A 7,500-nucleotide genomic window follows, 5' to 3' on the forward strand; every position below is an offset into this window, starting at 1 on the left:
AGTAATAAATTTTCATATAAGTATTAATTGTATAAAGTCTATGAAGTAATAAATTTTCATATAAGTACTAAATGTATAAAGTCTATGAAGTAATAAATTTTCATATAAGTAGTAAATATATAAAGTCTATGAAGTAATAAATTTTCATATAAGTATTAATTGTATAAAGTCTATGAAGTAATAAATTTTCATATAAGTAGTAAATATATAAAGTCTATGAAGTAATAAATTTTCATATAAGTATTAATTGTATAAAGTCTATGAAGTAATAAATTTTCATATAAGTACTAAATGTATAAAGTCTATGAAGTAATAAATTTTCATATAAGTAGTAAATATATAAAGTCTATGAAGTAATAAATTTTCATATAAGTATTAATTGTATAAAGTCTATGAAGTAATAAATTTTCATATAAGTACTAAATGTATAAAGTCTATGAAGTAATAAATTTTCATATAAGTAGTAAATATATAAAGTCTATGAAGTAATAAATTTTCATATAAGTATTAATTGCATAAAGTCTATGAAGTAATAAATTTTCATATAAGTATTAATTGTATAAAGTCTATGAAGTAATAAATTTTCATATAAGTATTAATTGTATAAAGTCTATGAAATAATAAATTTTCATATAAGTACTAAATGTATAAAGTCTATGAAGTAATAAATTTTCATATAAGTAGTAAATATATAAAGTCTATGAAGTAATAAATTTTCATATAAGTATTAAATGTATAAAGTCTATGAAGTAAAATATAAAGTCTATGAAGTAAAATATAAAGTCTATGAAGTAATGAATTTTCATATAAGTATTAAATGTATAAAGTCTATGAAGTAATAAATTTTTATATAAGTATAAAAAATATAAAGTCTATGAAGTAATAAATTTTCATATAAGTATTAATTGTATAAAGTCTATGAAGTAATAAATTTTCATATAAGTATTAATTGTATAAAGTCTATGAAGTAATAAATTTTCATATAAGTATTAATTGTATAAAGTCTATGAAGTAATAAATTTTCATATAAGTATTAATTGTATAAAGTCTATGAAGTAATGAATTTTCATATAAGTATTAAATGTATAAAGTCTATGAAGTAATAAATTTTCATATAAGTATTAATTGTATAAAGTCTATGAAGTAATAAATTTTCATATAAGTATTAATTGTATAAAGTCTATGAAGTAATAAATTTTCATATAAGTATTAATTGTATAAAGTCTATGAAGTAATAAATTTTCATATAAGTAGTAAATATATAAAGTCTATGAAGTAATAAATTTTCATATGAGTATTAAATGTATAAAGTCTATGAAGTAAAATATAAAGTCTATGAAGTAATAAATTTTTATATAAGTATAAAAAATATAAAGTCTATGAAGTAATGAATTTTCATATAAGTATTAAATGTATAAAGTCTATGAAGTAATAAATTTTCATATAAGTATTAAATGTATAAAGTCTATGAAGTAATAAATTTTCATATAAGTATTAAATATGAAGTCATACAAGTTAAAAATTAAAAAAAAAAATCGATTGTAAAAATACTTTTGATGTTATTAGTTGTATTATGACCATGACGATATTTGAAAATGATATAAATTACCCACGTATATATGAGTTTTTAAATTTTAAATAGGTTAAAAGAATTTTTCCATATATTTTCGGGTTGGTAACGTCAACATGGGAGAGAACATTTATAACAAATTTGCACAAATCTGCTCAAATTGACATATACTGAAATAGTACTTATATGAAAATTTATTGCTTCATAGACTTTATACATTTAGTACTTATATGAAAATTTTTTACTGCTAGGAAATGTATTATACTTTTATATATTTGAATTCCTTATGTTAGTTTATTAGTAAGAAATTGTTTTTAAATACTTATAAGTATGAATATTACTATACTTATATGATTTATGTATTTAGTACTTGTATGAAAATTTTCATACTTGTATGACTTTATTTACTTAGTATTTATATGGAAATATTTTTTACTTTATATGTATTTTTAAGTAAATATGAAAATGAAAGTTGATTTTGTGTGCCTTTTTATTCCTGGTTTTTATACAGTTAGTTTAAATAGAAATAGATTTTGTTTTATACAAAACTCTATATTCTGTACTAACATATTGTATATAATGAGCGTTTTTTATTCCTGGTTTTTATACAGTTAGTTTAAATAGAAATAGATTTTGTTTTATACAAAATTCTATATTCTGTACTAACATATTGTATATAATGAGCGTTTTTTATTCCTGGTTTTTATACAGTTAGTTTAAATAGAAATAGATTTTGTTTTATACAAAACTCTATATTCTGTACTAACATATTGTATATAATGAGCGTTTTTTATTCCTGGTTTTTATACAGTTAGTTTAAATAGAAATAGATTTTGTTTTATACAAAACTCTATATTCTGTACTAACATATTGTATATAATAGCGTTTTTTATTCCTGGTTTTTATACAGTTAGTTTAAATAGAAATAGATTTTGTTTTATACAAAACTCTATATTCTGTACTAACATATTGTATATAATGAGCGTTTTTTATTCCTGGTTTCCTACAGTTAGTTTAAATAGAAATAGATTTTGTTTTATACAAAAACATAAAAAATCTATTATTCTATACTAACATATTGTAGAAATAAATATTAAACAATATTTTAGTTTTATTTGTGAGCTATTCTAATATTTACTCATAAAATATATGTGTAAAAGGATGGTTTTTAAATAAAATAAAATATTAATGTGTTGCACCCGAAAATACTTTTTATCATATATTTATTATTGAAATAAATATAATAGAATTTGAAATTATTAATTTCAAATCAAGAAAAAAATGTATATACTCTTAAAAAAAGGTATATATATTACTATATGCATTGAAATAAAGTAAAATGTATAGAATGATATTATTTGAAAATTTTGCCAATATAAGAAGAAATATCGTTCTTACATAATAATTAAATAATAATATGTATAGAGAACGAAAATTCTTTTCACGATACCAAAACAAAAATTAAAAAAATCCATTACAAAATCACACAATAGAAATGAAATATAATGAAAAAAAATATAATAAAGAAAGAAACATAGAAAAATTGTTGTGTATATTGTAAATGTTTTTATGTTTTGTGTATTTGTGTATAATTTTCAAATAAGAAAATATCATTTTAAACTTTTATATAATATAAAAAATATTATATAAAAAAGAAATATATATTATTCTGGTTGATCCTGCCAGTAGTTATATGCTTGTCTCAAAGATTAAGCCATGCATGTCTAAGTACAAACAAATTAAAAGTGAAACCGCAAAAGGCTCATTATATCAGTTATGGTTCCATAGATCGTTAACAGTTACTTGGATAACTGTGGTAATTCTAGAGCTAATACATGCAAAATAAACACGGACCTTTTGGAACGTGTGCTTTTATTAGGCTAAAACCAAGCGATTATTCGATCGTTATATTGGTTGAACTCTAGATAACTTGCAGATCGTATGGTCTCGTACCGACGACAGATCTTTCAAATGTCTGCCCTATCAACTTTTGATGGTAGTATCTAGGACTACCATGGTTGCAACGGGTAACGGGGAATCAGGGTTCGATTCCGGAGAGGGAGCCTGAGAAACGGCTACCACATCTAAGGAAGGCAGCAGGCGCGTAAATTACCCACTCCCAGTTCGGGGAGGTAGTGACGAAAAATAACAATACAGGACTCATATCCGAGGCCCTGTAATTGGAATGAGTACACTTTAAATCCTTTAACAAGGACCTATTGGAGGGCAAGTCTGGTGCCAGCAGCCGCGGTAATTCCAGCTCCAATAGCGTATATTAAAGTTGTTGCGGTTAAAACGTTCGTAGTTGAATTTGTGCTTCATACGGGTAGTACAACTATAATTGTGGTATGTACATTACCTTATGTATGTAAGCGTATTACCGGTGGAGTTCTTATATATAATTAATACAATGTATTTTTTATATATTCCTCCTATTTAAACCTGCTTCAGTGCTCTTCATCGAGTGTTGTTGTGGGCCGGTACAATTACTTTGAACAAATTAGAGTGCTTAAAGCAGGCTCCAAATGCCTGAATATTTTGTGCATGGAATAATGAAATAAGACCTCTGTTCTACTTTCATTGGTTTTTAGATCAAGAGGTAATGATTAATAGAAGCAGTTTGGGGGCATTAGTATTACGACGCGAGAGGTGAAATTCTTGGACCGTCGTAAGACTAACTTAAGCGAAAGCATTTGCCAAAGATGTTTTCATTAATCAAGAACGAAAGTTAGAGGTTCGAAGGCGATCAGATACCGCCCTAGTTCTAACCATAAACGATGCCAGCTAGCAATTGGGTGTAGCTACTACTATGGCTCTCTCAGTCGCTTCCCGGGAAACCAAAGCTTTTGGGCTCCGGGGGAAGTATGGTTGCAAAGCTGAAACTTAAAGGAATTGACGGAAGGGCACCACCAGGAGTGGAGCCTGCGGCTTAATTTGACTCAACACGGGAAAACTTACCAGGTCCGAACATAAGCGTGTAAGACAGATTGATAGCTCTTTCTCGAATCTATGGGTGGTGGTGCATGGCCGTTCTTAGTTCGTGGAGTGATTTGTCTGGTTAATTCCGATAACGAACGAGACTCAAATATATTAAATAGATGCTTTCAGGATTATGGTGTTGAAGCTTATATAGCCTTCATTCATGCGTTCATCTTGAATGTACAAGTGTTTGAATGTGTTTATATAAGTGGAGTCGTACCTGTTGGTTTGTCCCATTATAAGGACACTAGCTTCTTAAATGGACAAATTGCGTCTAGCAGTAACGAGATTGAGCAATAACAGGTCTGTGATGCCCTTAGATGTCCTGGGCTGCACGCGCGCTACAATGAAAGTATCAACGTGTATTTCCTAGACCGAGAGGTCCGGGTAAACCGCTGAACCACTTTCATGCTTGGGATTGTGAACTGAAACTGTTCACATGAACTTGGAATTCCCAGTAAGTGTGAGTCATTAACTCGCATTGATTACGTCCCTGCCCTTTGTACACACCGCCCGTCGCTACTACCGATTGAATTATTTAGTGAGGTCTCCGGACGTGATCACTGTGACGCCTTGTGTTTCACGGTTGTTTCGCAAAAGTTGACCGAACTTGATTATTTAGAGGAAGTAAAAGTCGTAACAAGGTTTCCGTAGGTGAACCTGCGGAAGGATCATTATTGTGTTCCTATCCGAAAAGAAAAAAAAAATAATTATATAAAAACAAAATAAAAAAAAAGAATAAAAAAGAAAAAAAAGTTTTCTTTTTGTTCTTTTCATTCAAAATGTTTTGAATTATACAATGTTTTGAATGTTTTTCTGTTTTTTTTTTTTTTTTTTAACTCCTTGTAATGCATTATGACAATATATATTATATTGTGAACTTCGCATACATTGTATTTGAACGCAATAAAAAAACCTTTAAACATATAGCTGTACTTATTATTTATATAGAAAATAATATTTAATTGTGATATTTATATAAAATATTATAAATGATAAGTTAACTTGTTCACATTAACGTGTGTAATACCTTTTTTTTATGGTATTTTCTATTTGTGATTAAAAACATGTTGAAAAATTTAAAAAAAGAAAACGCACAAATAGAGAAGAAAATAATATATAAAAGGTATTACTGTTTTTGTTGACCTAAGACATGCGCAGCTGCAAATGTTTGGGTTTAAAATTACAATTTATTGAAAGATGTTTTAAACTTATGTATTAAAAATTTATTATTGATTAATTATTAATACTTTCAATAAATTAAAATTCTTTGACTTTGAATTAAAAAAATACAAAAAAATTATCACTCTAAGCGGTGGATCACTCGGCTCATGGGTCGATGAAGAACGCAGCAAACTGTGCGTCATCGTGTGAACTGCAGGACACATGAACATCGACATTTTGAACGCATATTGCGGTCCATGCTGTTATGTACTTTAATTAATTTTAAAGTGCTGCTTGGACTACATATGGTTGAGGGTTGTAAGACTATGCTAAATTAGTTGCTTATTCTTTTAGTCAATTAATAGAATTTAAGCATATGGCATATTATTGGATTGTATTTTTCAATCCATAATATTAATAGCATAAAAAGAAATATAGAAAATATATTCTTGAATACCTCATATTTGAACGAAAATTTATGATAAATGAGAATCTTAGTATTCCCATAAAAGAAAAAATTTTCAACATTATTTAAATTATATTAAATAATACATAAGAGGAATGTCTAGCATAAAATAAATTTTTATTCTAGAATTAATTCACTCTATTGTATTGAGAAAAATTTATAATAAAAAAAAATATATGATATGTGGAGGAATAATGTTGTTAATTTTATTAATTATTATATTATGAATTTTAAAAAGGGATGAAAAGATTGAATAATATTGAGTAATCAAGATATAAAAATATATTTCTTTAAAATAGCAAATAGCAAAAAAATTAAATAAAAATAAACAAATCAATCTAAAATATATTTTATACAACCTCAACTCATATGGGACTACCCCCTGAATTTAAGCATATTAATGAGGGGAGGAAAAGAAACTAACAAGGATTTTCTTAGTAGCGGCGAGCGAAAAGAAAATAGTTCAGCACTAAGTCACTTTGTCTATATGGCAAATGTGAGATGCAGTGTATGGAATATCTTAATATCTAGTATGAGAAATTAACGATTTAAGTCCTTCTTAAATGAGGCCATTTACCCATAGAGGGTGCCAGGCCCGTATAACGTTAATGATTACTAGAAAGATATTTCCAAAGAGTCGTGTTGCTTGATAGTGCAGCACTAAGTGGGTGGTAAACTCCATCTAAAACTAAATATAACCATGAGACCGATAGTAAACAAGTACCGTGAGGGAAAGTTGAAAAGAACTCTGAATAGAGAGTTAAATAGTACGTGAAACTGCTTAGAGGTTAAGCCCGATGAACCTGAATATCCATTATGAAAAATTCATCATTATAACTGTAGTATTTAATTTTAAATATTATAGTAATAGTGTGCATTTTTTTCATATAAGGACATTGTAATCTATTAACATAATAAAATATTTATCAAAAGATCATTGGTTTTTAAGTTTATTCAAATTAATTTGCTTTTAGCTTATTAACATAGAATAATTACTGATGATTTGATAAAGTGTTGATAGATTTTATTATATATAATGCTAAAATTCTTTTGAATTTTACAATAATATTATTATCATTGATTTTAATATTAATTGTATGCATTTATATGATTAACAATGCGAAAGATTCAGGATACCTTCGGGACCCGTCTTGAAACACGGACCAAGGAGTCTAACATATGTGCAAGTCATTGGGTTATATTAAACCTAATGGCGAAATTAACTTAACTGTATTAATAATGGGATTAATTTTTAATGTATTACATTATTAATTCAATCCCGGGGCGTTCCATATAGTTATGTATAATGATAATTTATTAT

General features: G+C 26.8%; 3 non-coding genes across 3 annotated transcripts in view; all 3 read left to right on the top strand.

Annotated features, from left to right (window-relative positions):
- The first annotated feature begins 3,236 nt into the window (after positions 1-3,236).
- Positions 3,237-5,226, top strand: LOC138858341 (small subunit ribosomal RNA). Its single transcript, XR_011397475.1, has one exon. It is a non-coding gene; the product is annotated as a small subunit ribosomal RNA (ribosomal RNA).
- Positions 5,227-5,853: 627 nt separating this feature from the next.
- Positions 5,854-6,032, top strand: LOC138858330 (5.8S ribosomal RNA). Its single transcript, XR_011397469.1, has one exon. It is a non-coding gene; the product is annotated as a 5.8S ribosomal RNA (ribosomal RNA).
- A 502-nt stretch (positions 6,033-6,534) lies between these two features.
- The window catches only part of LOC138858415 (large subunit ribosomal RNA), a 3,977-nt gene continuing 3,011 nt past the window's right edge, over positions 6,535-7,500 (top strand). Inside the window, exon 1 of the ribosomal RNA XR_011397550.1 lies at positions 6,535-7,500. This exon is cut by the window's right edge and continues 3,011 nt beyond it. This is a non-coding gene — a ribosomal RNA (large subunit ribosomal RNA).

The sequence above is a fragment of the Bactrocera oleae genome, unplaced genomic scaffold, assembly GCF_042242935.1.
Source record: "Bactrocera oleae isolate idBacOlea1 unplaced genomic scaffold, idBacOlea1 ctg00000009.1, whole genome shotgun sequence".
Classification (NCBI taxonomy): domain Eukaryota; kingdom Metazoa; phylum Arthropoda; class Insecta; order Diptera; family Tephritidae; genus Bactrocera; species Bactrocera oleae.